Source organism: Hyperoodon ampullatus (genome assembly GCF_949752795.1).
Source record: "Hyperoodon ampullatus genome assembly, chromosome: X".
Classification (NCBI taxonomy): domain Eukaryota; kingdom Metazoa; phylum Chordata; class Mammalia; order Artiodactyla; family Ziphiidae; genus Hyperoodon; species Hyperoodon ampullatus.
Window position 1 is genome coordinate 93,052,314 of NC_136913.1, and position 15,842 is coordinate 93,068,155.

The 15,842-nt window shown below is 40.4% G+C and overlaps 1 protein-coding gene across 1 annotated transcript in view; it reads left to right on the forward strand.

Moving 5' to 3' along the window:
* Positions 1-15,842, forward strand: part of DNAAF6 (dynein axonemal assembly factor 6) — a gene marked incomplete at both ends in the record, with an annotated part of 50,321 nt that overhangs the window by 26,947 nt on the left and 7,532 nt on the right. The window lies entirely within an intron of this gene.

Here is a 15,842-nt window from a genome sequence, read left to right on the forward strand (position 1 = left end):
TTGAGAATGGACTTGAGGATATGGGGAGGGGGGAGGGTAAGCTGTGACAAAGCAAGAGAGAGGCATGGACATATATACACTACCAAACGTAAGGTAGATAGCTAGTGGGAAGCAGCCGCATAGCACAGGGAGATCAGCTCGGTGCTTTGTGACCGCTTGGAGAGGTGGGAGGGAGAGAGACGCAAGAGGGAAGGGATATGGGAACAGATATATAACTGATTCACTTTGTTATAAAGCAGAAACTAACACACCATTGTGAAGCAATTATACTCCAATAAAAAAAATAGTGGTTGCTATGTTTGAGGTACTAAGGGAATAATAGGATAGACAGTTTAAAATTGGTAAACGTGTACAAAATAAACTAAGTTTACACGTGTGGATAAGATTTACAAATAAACAGAATCATATGATATAACACACTACTTCTAGTCCTAATAAAACTGCCCAATCTGGACTGAATTTTCTTTCATCCTAGTTCTGTACCATACATGTCATCTGATTTTTTTTTTACAACTTTATTGGTCTGATGGGTTTTTATCTTGCTCCTTCACCTGCTGTGTGTTTTTCTGTCTTCTCATTTTGCTTATCTTACTGTGTTTGGGGTCTCCTTTTTGCTGGCTGCAGGTTTGTAGTTCCCGTTGTTTTTGGTATCTGTCCCCAGTGGCTAAGGTTGGTTCAGTGGGTTGTGTAGGCTTCCCGGTGGAGGGGACTAGTGCCTGTGTTCTGGTGGATGAGGCTGGATCTTGTCTTTCTGGTGGGCAGGTCCACGTCTGGTGGTGTGTTTTGGCGTGTCTGTGGACTTATTATGATTTTAGGCAGCCTCTCTGCTAATGGGTGGGGTTGTGTTCCTGTCTTGCTAGTTGTTTGGCATAGGGTGTCCAGCACTGTAGCTTGCTGGTCGTTGAGTGAAGCTGGGTGCTGGTGTTGAGATGGAGATCTCTGGGAGATTTTCGCCGTTTGATATTATGTGGAGCTGGGAGGTCTCTTGTGGACCAGTGTCCTGAAGTTGGCTCTCCCACCTCAGAGGCACAGCACTGACTCCTGGCTGCAGCACCAAGAGTCTTTCATTCACATGGCTCAGAATAAAAAGGAGAAAAAGTAGAAAGAAAGAATTAGTAGAAGTAGAAAGAAAGAAAGAAAGAAAGAAAGAAAGAAAGAAAGAAAGAAAGAAGGAAAGAAAGAAAGAAAGGAGGGAGGCAGGGAGGAAGGAGGGAAGGAAGAAGGGAAGGAAGGAAAAAAGAAAGAAAGAAGATAAAGTAAAATAAAATAAAGTATGATACAATATAATAAAGTTATTAAAATAAAAAATAATTATTAAGAAGAAAAAAACGGACAGATAGAACCCTGGGATAAATGGTGGAAGCAAAGCTATACAAACAAAATCTCACACAGAACCATACACATACACACTCACAAAAAGAGGAAAAGGGGAAAAAATCATAAATCTTGCTCTCAAAGTCCACCTCCTCAATTTGGGATGATTCGTTGTCTAAAGGAGGGAAGGAAGGAAGGAAGGAAAGAAAGAAAGAAAGAAAGAAAGAAAGAAAGAAAGAAAGAAAGAAAGAAAGAAAGAAAGAAGATAAAGTAAAATAAAATAAAGTATGATAAAATATAATAAAGTTATTAAAATAAAAAGTAATTAATAAGAAGAAAAAAACGGAGAGATAGAACCCTGGGATAAATGGTGGAAGCAAAGCTATACAGACAAAATCTCACACAGAACCATACACATACACACTCACAAAAAGAGGAAAAGGGGAAAAAATCATAAATCTTGCTCTCGAAGTCCACCTCCTCAATTTGGGATGATTCGTTGTCTAAAGGAGGGAGGGAAGGAAGGAAGGAAGGAAGGAAGGAAAGAAAGAAAGAAAGAAGATAAAGTAAATTGAAATAAAGTAAGATAAAATAAAATAAAGTTATTAAAGTAAAAAATAATTATTAAGAAAAAAATTAAAAACAAAAAAAAGGACGGATAGAACCCTAGGACAAATGGTGGAAGCAAAGCTGTACAGACAAAATCTCACACAGAGGCATACACATACACACTCACAAAAAGAGGAAAAAGGGAAAAAATCATAAATCTTGTTCTCAAAGTCCACCTCCTCAATTTGGCATGATTCATTGTCTATTCAGTTATTCCACAGATGCAGGGTACCACAAGTTGATTATGGAGCTTTAATCCACTGCTTCTGAGGCTGCTGGGAGAAATTTCCCTTTCTCTTCTTTGTTCGCACAGCTCCCACGGTTCGTCTTTGGATTTGGACCCACCTCTGCGTGTAGGTCTCCCGAGGGTGTCTGTTCTTCGCTCAGAGAGGACAGGGTTAAAGGAGCAACTGATTTGGGGGCTCTGGCTCACTCAGGCTGGGGAGAGGTATGGGTACAGGGTGAGGGGCGAGCCTGGGGTGGCAGAGGCCAGCGTGACGTTGCAAAGGCCTGAGGCACGCCTTGTGTTCTCCCAGAGAAGTTGTCTCTGGATCACGGGACCCTGGCTGTGGCGGGCTGCACAGGCTCCCTGGAACGGAGGTGTGGAGAGTGACCTGTGCTCGCACACAGGCTTCTTGGTGGCTGCAGCAGCAGCCTTAGCGTGCCAGGCCCGTCTCTGGGGTCCGCGCTGTTAGCCAAGGCTCGCGCCCGTCTCTGGAGCTCCTTTAAGCGGCGCTCTTAATCCTCTCTCCTCGCGCACCAGGAAACAAAGAGGGAAGTAAAAGTCTCTTGCCTCTTCGGCAGGTCCAGACCATTTCCCGGACTCCCTCTCGGCTAGCTGTGGCGCACTAGCCCCCTTCAGGCTGTGTTCACGCCGCCAACCCCAGTCCTCTCCCTGGGATCCAACTGAAGCCCGAGCCTCATCTCCCAGCCACGTCCGCCCTGGCGGCCGAGCAGCCAAGCCTCTCGGGCTGGTGAGTGCCGGTCGGCACCGATCCTCTGTGCGGGAATCTCTCCACTTTGCCCTCCGCACCCCTGTTGCTGCGCTCTCCTCCGCTACTCCGAAGCTCCCCCCCTCCGCCACCCGCAGTCTCTGCCCGCGAAGGGGCTTCTAGTGTGTGGAAACCTTTCCTCCTTCACGGCTCCCGCCCACTGGTGCAGGTCCCGTCCCTATTCTTTTGTCTCTGTTTATTCTTTTTTCTTTTGCCCTACCCAGGTACGTGGGGGACTTTCTTGCCTTTTGGGACGTCTGAGGTCTTCTGCCAGCGTTCAGTAGGTGTTCTGTAGGAGTTGTTCCACGTGTAGATGTATTTCTGGTGTATCTGTTGGGAGGAAGGTGATCTCTGCATCTTACTCTTCCACCATCTTCCCCGGAAGTCTGTCATCTGATTGGTTATTAATTTCTGATGAGTGACAGTCAATCAAAATGAAATATTTCCTTCCCTGAATCTGTCTTATCTCTTATATCTGTATTTCTTTTAATGACTCAGCTTACATTGGGGGACGTAAAAGAGGATTTTTTTTTCTTAAATTTTGGATCTGAACTACTGACTTAACACTCTCAAAAGACATCCAAAATGTTACTTGGCTCCCTTATCTGAATGACACTACAGCATGTTGAAGAGCATCCTTTGCCAAGCCACTGTTTCTGTATAATAACGGTAGCGATACCAAAAATATCAATAAGACTTCCTTACTGGGCCTAACCAAGAGTGTGGAATGCAACTCACTTTGGCAATATACACTAGTAATTCTGGTGTTTGGTGCTGGGAATTTATTTTTTGAGATCAGGGGCTGTGCATCTGTATTTTCCCCTCCCTCTCTTGTAATACTCTACAACATAGAGTACTGAAGTACCCATAGGAGATGCTTAATATTTTTCCTTAAGCAAAAGATAAATGGATTCTCTCTTTTGCATAAACTTCAGGTTTTCTCTTATTAGCAAAATCTAAGACATTCAATTGGATCACATAACATAATGGGAATAGCGTCTTTAAAGACTTCAGGAGATTTTTCAAACTTAATGAGTTAAGGTTTCAAGTGATCTTGAAGTAATTAGCTCCCAGGGTTTTACCAGTAATATTCAAATTTCTCTCTCTTAAATGACTGTAAGATTGTTTTTGATGTTTGGTACTGCGGATTACTCTAAACTCTAAAGAAATTCTAGGCCCTAAATGAATAAAACTGTTGTGAGTCTTTCCATTTCCCTCATGCAGCTTGCTCCCAGCATTAATAATAAAGGTATGCTGAATGAAGAATCTTGGAAACTAAATCACATCTCAGAGTAGGAGTACACAATTTATCTAAAACTCGACACGTATGTACAAAAAAAGACTTGATTCCTCCCTCTAATGAGCTTATAATTGACTGGGGAGACTAAACTAACATAAATGAACCCATTTTATTATTAACAATTAAATTCAGTGTTGACAATTTTAAGTTTGCCAGGAGTTCAGAAGGTTTGGATAAGACATGGACACCTTTGAATGCCAGAAACAGATGAAACATTTGTTGGTGCTATGGCACTTCACCACATGTATAACATTCTTTTTCTCTTTCTTTTTCTTCATACATTCAATCTTTAAATACTACTGCAGGGCTTCCCTGGTGGCGCAGTGGTTGAGAGTCCGCCTGCCGATGCAGGGGATGCGGGTTCATGCCCCGGTCTGGGAGGATCCCACATGCCGCGGAGCATCTGGGCCCGTGAGCCATGGCCACTGGGCCTGCACGTCTGGACCCTGTGCTCCACAATGGCAGAGGCCACAACAGTGAGAGGCCCGCGTATCGGAAAAAAAAAATACTACTACATACCAGGCACTATCCTAAGTACTAGGGATACAAAGACAAATAAGAAACAGTCAATTACCCTCAAGGAATTTACAGGTAATGAGATGGACACCTAAAAAGTCATTGCAGTTCACTATGGCAAGTACATACTTAGAGGCATATACCAGGTACGTGGTGACATGAAGCAGAAAGGGCAGAAAGGGATCAACACCAGGTGGATAGGATTTCTCCAGTGGACAGCATTCCAAGAAGAGCATTCCAAACAGAAGTAAGAGCACATGGAAAGGTATTCAGGCATGAAATAGCATGACCCATTTGGGTAAGCATTGAGTGTAACAAGAGTAAAGAATAATTGTGGACAGTGGTGTACTGGTAAGCTGTCTCTCAAGAAAGAAAAAAAAAACAGATTTGCAGCTTGAATTTTATCCTATAGGCATATTAATGATGACATCCACTGTCATTGCTTAACCCTGCTGGGAAGACTCTGACTGCAGAGGTTGATGCCCTCATCTCAGGTATTTCTTGCACAATTTTTAAGCTTATTATTCCTGTTAATAATATGGCATTTTTTCAACTCTAAGACATCATCAAATTGTAGATGTGCCATTTGTTTAGTAACATAGGAAAAATAGGTATACTACCCCATTAAATATACACATTGATTGTGTGATTCATCCCAATAACGGAAACATAAAAATATGAGGAAAATAACACCTTAGAATTGGCTAAATATGTTATTTGGGTCCTGGAACTGGTCGTTATGTAACAATCTGACCCAGAGACTTTAAGAAGAAGCCCTCTGCTTAAGCTGAGGAAGGTAATAGGCACACAAACAATCTGTTTAAATACAAGGACTGATTTGGGGTTTAAAAATTTACAAGAACCACCTTTCCTTTACCCTCCCCAGACTCCAAATAAGAAAGCAAGAGTTAGGAGTCCTAAATCAAAGTGTTGATCCTAAACAAAATTCTGAGTTAAGAATATGTATGTCTTCAGCAAACCTTCCATCTTTTCCTTCTAACCCCAACCCAGAGAGTTCCATTATCCAAATTATGCCTGCTGCTCTACTCTTGAGTTTGTAGTTACCAAGCTTCCCGTGCCTTAATCTATATTTGGGCATTTTATTTTCTAAATAAAAACTGTATATATTTAAAGTGTATACTATGTTGATTTGATATACATATACATAGTGAAATGATTACTACAGTCAAGCTGATTAACATATCATCTCCTCACATACCATTTGTGTGTGGGGGGGTGTGTGGTGATAGCACCTGAAATCTACCCTTAGCAATTTCCCAATATTCAATACCGTATTATTAACTATTGTCATCATGCTGTACGTTAATTTTAGAGCTAGAACTAGGCCAGTAGTTTGCAGGTTTGTTCTGTTTTGTTTTTAGCTGCCAACTCTTTTCTTCAAACAAAATTCTGTGAGAAAGCCTAACATATAAAACACGTACTACTGCCTTGGTTAAAAGGGTACTATCATCTATGAGACAGCTCCTAGGAGAAAAACTGAGGCTCTTTGGAACACAGTTTGAAAGTGTTGATTTAGACTTTCTTCCTTATATTACAGTTGGGAAAATAAGGTCATGCTTACAATGTCTCTTACACTGATATAAGAGAGTCTAGAGGGCGTTTCCTCCTAGGTGACATGCATATGTTTTTCCTTAAACTTCATGAGTAGAATGCCTCTGTCTTATTTTATTTTATTTTATCTTAAATTATATTTTCTCTTTTATCTTCTATACTCTCCATCCCTCCCCACAAGACTTCTACTATAATGGATTTGATACATATCCTTGAATACATATTTATCATTGTTTTCTGTAATTTTTAAAATTCAACAAATACTTATTGAGCATTTACTACAGGCCAGACACTTGACATACAGTGTTGAACATAATAGATATAAGGTTCTCCTTCTCTCCAGGTGCTTACTGTTAAGAGGTCAAATAGTCCATAAGCAGCAGCACATATTTTCATAGATCCATCCGATAAGGAAACAAGTCCAAAAGGATATAGTTTATTACTTACACAGATGGCATAAGCAAGATCAGCATGGTATCAGCTCCCCATGTCCCTTTGCCCCACAGGACAACATTGAACTACAGGAGCCAGATGACAGGTGACATGAGTAGTGAGGCACTCTTGCTGAAGAGCCAACTCTAGACTGCAGCTAAGCTGTTTTACAGCCTGCCTGTATACCCAGGGGAAGGGAGGTGGAAAATCCTATGCCTTATTGGAACCTCATGGCATCCTCCTGCAAGATAGGGAGCCTCCCACAAGGCAGAAAGACAGATAAGAAACGGCCTTGAGGCAGCTCCTCACAAGACTGCCTATCTTCTCATGCTCTAAGAGAATCACAGGATGTTCTGCCAAGACCTAGGGCAGACTGAAGTTGAGCCTTGCCTACGTGGCCTATGTGAATAGTGCACAGTTGCCAGAATGCCATAGTGGAGCCATTTCCCTACATTTACAGTCCATAAATAAAAGTTTCTATCCTGATTGTCTTCACTTAACATGATATAGTAACAGCAAACAATTTATATAATGCTTACTATGTGCCAGGCATTTCTCTAAGAACTTTGCACATAGTAACTCATTAATCCCCATGCCAAAACTCTATGAAATAAGTGCTGTTATCCCCATTTTACAAATGAGGTTACTGAAGCACAAGGAAGTTAAATAACTTGCTTAAGGTCGCATATTTAAACTCTGGCAGAACTACGATTTGAATCCAGGCAGTTTGAATTTGATAGAAGTGATATGGGTACAGAAAAGAGGAAATCCAAGCAGACTTCACAAAACAGGTGGGATCTGATGACACTTGAAGAACATAATAGTTTGCCAGGGTGGAACAGCTGTCTAAGCAGAGTAAACAGAATGAGCAAAGGCATAGTGCTGTGAAAGTATATGATGTGTTTTGAGAACTATATGTGATGTTCTTGGAGCCCCAGAATGCACTGGTGTGGAGTAATAAAAGATAAAACAGAATACCCAGCTTAGAGGTAGTTGTAAAAGTCTTTGAATATCGTACCATATGCTGTGGACTGAATTGTGTCCCCCCCTCAATTCATATGTTGAAGCCCTAACTCCCAGTGTGATGGTATTCAGAGATGGAGCCTTGGGGAGGTAATTAGGTTTAGATGAGGTCACATGTGTGGGGCCCTCATGATGATATTACTGCCCTTATACAAATAGATACCAGAGCACTTGCCCTGCTTGCTTTCTATCCCTGCCATGTGAGCACGGTGAAAAGGCAGCCATCTACAAGCCAGAAAAAGAGCTCTCTCCAGAAGCCAACCATGCTGGCATGTCTGGTATTCTCAGACTTCCAGTCTATAGTATTTTGTTATGGCAGCCCAAGCAGACTATTTTGTTATGGCAGCCCAAGCTGACTAAGATACCATGAAATTTGGACTTATTTTGTGGGCATTAGAGTTCCTAGACGTTTTAAAGTAAGTGAGTTAAACAAGTAGATGTGTATTTCAGAAAAACTCTAGTTGTTGGTGGAGATTATGGTAAGAGATGAGTATGAGTTTGGGAGACTGGTGATAAGAAAACCAGTTGATAGACAATTGCACTAATTCAGGTAAGAGAAGTAAGAGCCTGGACTATGGCAGTGGAGATAGAGAGGAAAGAATGGTTTCAGTAAACATTTTGGAGGTACAGTTGACCCTTGAACAATGCAGGGGTTAGGGGCGCCTACCCTCCACACAGTCAGAAATTTGCTTCTAACTTTACAGTTGGCCCTCCACATCTGTGGTTCTGCATCCATGGATTCAACCAACTGTAGATGTGTAGTATGTATTTATTGAAAAAAAACACATATAAGTGGACCCACACAGTTCAAACCCAGTGTTGTTCAAGGATCCACTGTAGTATCGACAGGATTTAGAAAGTGGTTGAATGTGATATGTAAGGGAGAAACAGGAGTCAGATTTCTAGCTTGAGTGACTAGGTGAATGGTGATGGCATTAATCGAGATATGGGGAGGTAAAGTGGTTTATATCTGGATGGTAGTGTTAGAGATGTTTTTTATTCATATTTGCTCATCTTAATTTTCTATATTTTTTACAACTACTATCTATTACTTTTGGAATGAGAGTAAACAAAGGTGGTTTTGTTTGTGTTGTAGGGATCAGGCATGGAATGCAAAAGAGAAAGAAGACAAAGTTCTATAAGAAAAATATTAAGTTCAGGTAATATTGAGTTTGAAGTGCCTGTAGAAAATCTTGTTGGATGTGTCCAGCAGGCTCTTAGAAATACAAGTCTCTATGGAATTCAAAGACAGAGACTAGAGATGTTGATTTTCAGAGTTGGTGTTTGCTCTCTGCAGGGGTTAGAATATAATACCACAGAGTGCTGGCTTTCATCAGGCTTGGAATGAAGTAGAACTGTTTTTAAGTAACATGTGTATGTTTGGAGAGGGGGAGGAGTTGAGGGGGATACTAGGAAACTTGCAGAAATGGGACTAACCAGGGACAGAATAAATGGCCCTTGGGACGGGCTCAACAATCAGAGACAAAATTCTAACAGAGACATCGTAAATTCTTACTCAAGTTCCAGGCTAAGTATTGAAAACTAAGAGACATCGGCTCAATGAAATGAGGTTGGAATTGTGACATGGCTTTAGAAATGCAAACAATGATGATGGAGAAGCCAAAAAGCTGTCCTAGAAACAAGGTGGGAAGAATGGGAACCTGCCTACCCCTGAGAAACAGGGATTACTGAGGTACCTGACCTCTTGGGTGCCAGTTGGGGAGAGTGGAAAAGGAATTTTAGGTATCAAAGATATGTAAGGAGATAGCCTGGCTTCCCCATAGGACTATTTGTGGCAGAAATGGGGATGGGTGCAGTGGGGAAGTAGGTCAGTGGATTTCCATTTTCACCCATGGGTGTTTAACAGCACACTATCTCTAAAATCCAAAAATGAATGGGGCTAGGTTTGTTGATATTCTGCCAAATGGCCCATCATTTGTTGTAGGAGCGGGGACAAACCTGCAGATGGCTTGATACTCTTTTTGAGCTGCCATGGATACATAATATTTTGGTGCTCCTACTATAATGGATCTATATTGATAAGGGGACATGTTAATGTGACTAAAAACAAGCCATTAAGCCTCTTTTTATTTTTTATTGTCACCTCCTCACTGGGATATGAGCCTTACTCCATCTTTAAACCTCACTGGGAATGGGGTGAGAGTCAAGGATGGCATAGGAGTCAGTCACCATCTGGCAGACACAACCAAGAGTCACATGTTTTATCACACATATTCATCTCAGAAAGAGCTATCAACCATTCTGAGCAAAGTGTCTGCATGTCCTCTGAGAATTCACTTCTTTCTTTAATGGCATGCTTCTCAAATCCCGATTTCTCACTTAAGGTTAAAACAGTCATTTTCATTTACTTCTTATGAATAAATAGATTTGGCTGCTTGATAAAGGAGTGGATTCTCTTTCCCATTTAAAATTCTGGAGGATGGACACATTTTTATGGTAAGCTTTCTGATTATGTTAACCTTACCTGACTGGTTATTTATCAGACTGTGTGTCAGGGAGAAGGATCTTTCAGCTGTAATACAATTCCTTATTATCAGCTCCAGGCAGCACAGTAAAGTTTCAATTAAATTTCTTATAGTTCTTTCAGTAATATAGATACATTTATAGTTAATATCATAATATTTTTCCATAACTATGGTAGGGGGATGAATACCTCCCTTAAAAGCTAATCTAATTGTATAGACTTAATATATTTCTGATGATGGAATTTATATATATTTAAAATTTTAAATAATACCAAAGTTAGTAGAGTTGAAAATAAAAGTCCCCAAAAATGAGAGAGATAGAGATAGATAGATGCACAGATAAAGATTGAGAAAGACAGAGAGGTAAGAGAGAGGGAGAGGGAGTTTGAGATGGGCTTAAGGTCAGGTATTAAATAAGGGTGAAAGATATCTTATACATATTACTTGGTAACAAAATCAGTAATTTTACATTCTGATTATGTCATTTTGAGGAGGTTTCATCAAATATTTTAATTACATGGTCCAGAATCCTTGAACCAGAACTGGCAGAAACTTCTGAATCTATGCAAGCAGATTCACAGGTTGACCATAGAAAACACAAATATTTGAGGGATGGATAAAGGAAGAGGAACTCAGAAGGATATGCAGAGATGGGGAAAGCTATAATAGTATCTCCCGCTGTAGAAAAGTAATGCAGGATTAGGATGCAGAAGAAATTTTTAGATTCATCAGTTAAGAAGACTTTGGTGATTTTTGGAAGAGAGCAGCTTCGGAGGCATGGTAGGGGCCAACACTGGGTTGCAGAAAGCTGAGAAGTGGATAGGAATTGAGGAAGAGAAGGCAGCAAATATATATATTGTTCTTTGAGAAAATTTAGCAGTGAAAGGGAGGAGAGAGAGGAGATGGTTTGTTGAAGACGAGGCCTGGTTTAGGGATTTTTTTTTTTTTAGGATAGGAGAGACTTAAGAATGCTTTTCAGTTGATAACAAGAATGCATTCATTTACTCATGTAATATTTATTGACTGCCTACTACATGTCACTAGACTTAATGAACAAACTGTAAAGAAGTAGTCATGGTATGGGCCCTTAGGGGACTTACAGAAATGGGTGGAGGCATTTTTGGCTACAGGGTGTTATTGACATTTAGTACTCAGGGGCCAGGGATGCTCTAAATACTGCAATAAGAGGGACAGTCCTGAAAAATGAAGAGTTGTCCTGGACAAAATTAGAAAAAGAGAGATTGAAGACATGAGAGTGACCACTCAGCAGTATTCCACCCTGTTGATTACTCCTTCCTTCTTGAAACACTTTTTTCTCTTTAATGACCCCCCTCTCTCCTGGTTTTCCTCCCAAATCACTGGACATTCCTCATCTTCTTTGGTCCCAGATCACTGGCTCTTCTTCTCCTGCCTGAAGTTCTCTAGGTCTGAGAAAAATACCTGTCTTTTTTTTTCTCTATTCTCTTTCCATCTAGTCCCATGGCTTTAAATACTATTTATCTCTCTAGTCTTGACCTCTCCCGTGAGCTTCAGATTTATATAACCCACCACTTACTTGACATTGCCCACTTGTTTAATAGGCAACTCAAGCCTAACATGTCCAAAATAGAACTCTTGTCTTCCCCAAATCTCTTTCTTACTGATCTTCCTCATCTCAGGAGATGGCAACAACATTCACCCAATTGCACAAGCTAAAAACTTAAATCATTCCTTATTTCTCTTTCCTTTATACCTCATATGCAATTCAACAGCAAGTCTTATTGGCTCTACTTTTAAAATATATTCTAAATCCACCTAATTGTCATTATCACCACGACTACCATCATCTTTCAAACCACCATCATCTCTCACCTGGACCATTATGATTCTCTCTTGATTCATCTCCCTCTTTCCACTCTTGCTTCCTTGAAAACTTTACACAGTGTCCAGAGAAATCCTTTTTAAAAAGTGATATATCAGGTCACATCACTTCTTTGCCCAGAACCCCCAAGGGCTTCCTATTGTCCTTAGAACAAAATCCAAAATCTTTATCTTAATCTATGAGGCTCTATGTGATCTGACCTCTACCTACTTTTTCAGTTTCATCTAATACCACATTTTCTTCCTTTTTCATTATGTTCTACCCACCCTGGCCTTCATTCTGTTCCTTCAGTATGTCAAGTTATTTCCTGATTCTTGCTGTTCATTCCAGTTGGAATGCTCTTCCCTCAGATAATGATAATTTTACCTCCTATTTCTTGCCTGTTTTTTTTTAAATTAATTTATTTTTGGCTGCGTTGGGTCTTCGTTGCTGCACATGGGCTTTCTCTAGTTGCAGCGAGTGGGGGCTACTCTTTGTTGCAGTGCGTGGGCTTCTCATTGCGGTGGCTTCTGTTGTGGAGCACGGGCTCTAGGCGTGTGGGCTTCAGTAGTTGTGGCACGCAGGCTCAGTAGTTCTGGTGCACGGGCTTAGTTGCTCCACGGCATGTGGGACCTTCCCGGACCAGGGCTCGAACCCATGTCCCCTGCATTAGCAGGCAGATTCTCAACCACTGCACCAACAGGGAAGGCCTCTTTCCTGTTTAATTGCATGAGTTAGTGCATCCAGAGCTACATTAAATAATGGTGGTAAATAATGGTATTATTTCTTATTTCTTCCTTCAGTTAGAATGTTTCTAATGTTTCCTCATCCAGCCCGATATTGAATTTTGGCTTGTGTGTTAAGGAACTATTCATCTATTCTGATTTTATTAAGAGTTCTGAGCAGGAATGGATGATGAATTTGATTAAATGTCTTTTTAAGATTTGTGGAAATCATATGATATTTTTACTTTTGATCTATTGGTAAATTCAATTTCTTAATATTGAAACATCTTTGCATAAATTCACTTATTCATTTACTCAACAAATATTTATTGAGTACCTATGATGTGCCAGGTACTGTTCTAATATCACTGTACTCACAGACCATACTTTCTAGTGGGAGAGAGAAATGAACAAAATAAATGCATAAATTTTATTGTACATTGGAAGGTGATTAATGCTGTGAAGGGGAAAAGAGCAAGGGGCAGTGATATGGAATACTAGTGTAGGTAGTGGCTGCAACTTTAAATAGCGTGGTCAGGGAAGACCTCACTGAGAAGGCAATATTTGTTCAAAGACCTGAAGGCATCTCACCTCATCAGGAAGTGAGGCTAGGATGGTGGAAATGTTATGTAAGTGGATATTTAAGTCACCAATATTTAAGATAGCAGTTAATGGTAGAAATATCAGTAGAGAACAAAGAACTGTTCTTAGAGAAATTGGGGTGGGATGTCTGACCCAGGAAGTGGTAGATGGTTGCAACAAGGAGGGTAATTGGTGGTATAGTGTGAAAGACATGAGATTTATTTTAAAAAGCTGGAAGGAAGGGGGCAGACCTGGTGATATAAGGGGATTGAGAGGGAAAAAATAGGCACAAATTGAGAAGACTATAAGGGAATCTGTCCTCAAGGGAGATCCAGATTTCAGTTAAACTAAGAAAAATTGCGGATAATATTAAAAGAGGTTTATGAAATAAGGGATGTTGTACTATGTGTTCCAGAAGACCCAATGGGAGGGTTACATGAGTTGGTAAGGGGTAGGAAATGGAAACAAAATAGAAGACCAGATGGTAATTATTAGGTGATAAGGAAGGACTTGGAAATCTGAGGCTCCTGTATTTTGACACATAGAGATAAAAGTATAATGAGTTTAGTTCTTGTAGTCTCAAGACAGATAACGGTGGTGAGGCTGTTTTTGGGGATGAGTGTGGGTAACAATAGAAGTATGAAGGTCCTGTAGATGAGTGTTCTTACTCCAGAATGAGCTGAGCTTACTCTTGACCCCTGTGAGAGGAGAGGAGTCATGCTCCATGATCTTATGAAACAGACATGGCCATATAGTACTGGAATGTTTCACCATGGTAACTTTATAGAAAATGTATCCATTAATATTAAAAGATATCTGTTGGTTTTGTGTCCTAGTTTTGGAGAACACATACCTCTATATTTTTATTCTCCAGAGGTAAATACTTATACAATTTCAAAGTAGGGGGATCCATCACCTTTAAATTTTTTCACTTTCCTATAGATTATCATTGTTCCTGAGAGTTTTTATAAAATATTTATTATGGCTGCAATGGAAAAAATATCTCACATGCGTTTCCATAGTAAAACAATGGGAAATTAAATCACTGAAGCAATTCAGAATGGGTCCTACCCAAACTTTTTCTGTTTCCTAATGTTGTTATGTTTCAAATGGAAACTCATATAGTCTTAATTTCTTTGCTAAAAATCAAGTATATTGGAGGTAGTTGCTGTATTTCTGTCAAATGAAAATATTTTTACAATATCTAGAACCTGTAAAGTAAGACTATCTTCCAAAGTGACAGGCCAAATTTTTCTGTATATCTTAAGCTTCACTAAAATTTCAGTAGGTAGCATAGACTGGTCAAGTTATATATATAAGGTATGTACCACTTATTCTTTTGTTCTGGCATTCAGGAAGTGACAGTTCAGGAGGAAGCCTAAAATGGTTGATCTCCAACGAACACTTGCTGTTTGGCCTTCTCATTTCAATTTTCAAACAACTTAAAATATGATCAAAGACACTCATCAGAGGACCTGGGGAGCCTGTATTAATCACTTATAGATTATAGGAATATAATGTCTTTAAGAACCACCTTGTCATATAAGTTTAGCATAAGAACAAGACAATAAAGAGGAAATTTAAAACTCAGAATGACAATCTCACATTAAGGACCCCACCCCAAAGGTTTTGGCATGTTAAGCCAGCTCTGTTACAACACATAGAGGAGAATAAATGAATGACAATGAAAAACAATCTGTAAGTAATTTGACCTACATTTACCCATTTCCAGGAAAGCCCCAAAGTGAATTCCTAGAGAGACTAAAGGAGTAGTTTCAACTACTTGCCCGAAGACAGGCTGAACGTGGGAAAAAGGGATCTCACAAACTTTAAATTAGTGGATTCTTTTCCTGTTACTTTTTATTCATAAGGCCGGAAGGCAGAAGTGTAAATTGAAGTTAGTGTTGGGTATGGTGGTAGCCAGGCTTTGAGATATCCCACAATGATTCTCACCTCCTGATATTCATCCCTTTGTGTAGTCCCCTCTCACATCGAATGGGGCTGGCCTGTATAACCAATAGGATATTACAGAAATGAAAGTGTATAATTTCTGAGGCTACAGTTTTTAAAAAGGCATGGTTTCTGTCTCACACTTTTGGTTCATTCACTCTGGGGAGAAGACAGCTGTTGTGTCGTAAGGACACTCAGGGCCCTAAGTCCTATGGAGAAGTCCATGTGGTGAAGAACAGATGTTGTAGGAAGGGGGACCCCTTCCAGGGCCCGAGAGTGGGCTCTTGTCTAACACTCAGAAATGAATTGTCCAAGGATACACACGTGCTGACAAAGCAAGAGACTTTATTGTGGAGGGGCACCTGGGTGGAGAGTAGCAGGGTAAGGGAACCCAGGAGAACTGCTCTGCCACATGGCTCTCAGCTTCAGGTTTTATGGTAATGGGGTTAGTTTCCTGGTTGTCTCTGGCCAGTCACTCTGACTCAGGGTCCTTCTTGCTGG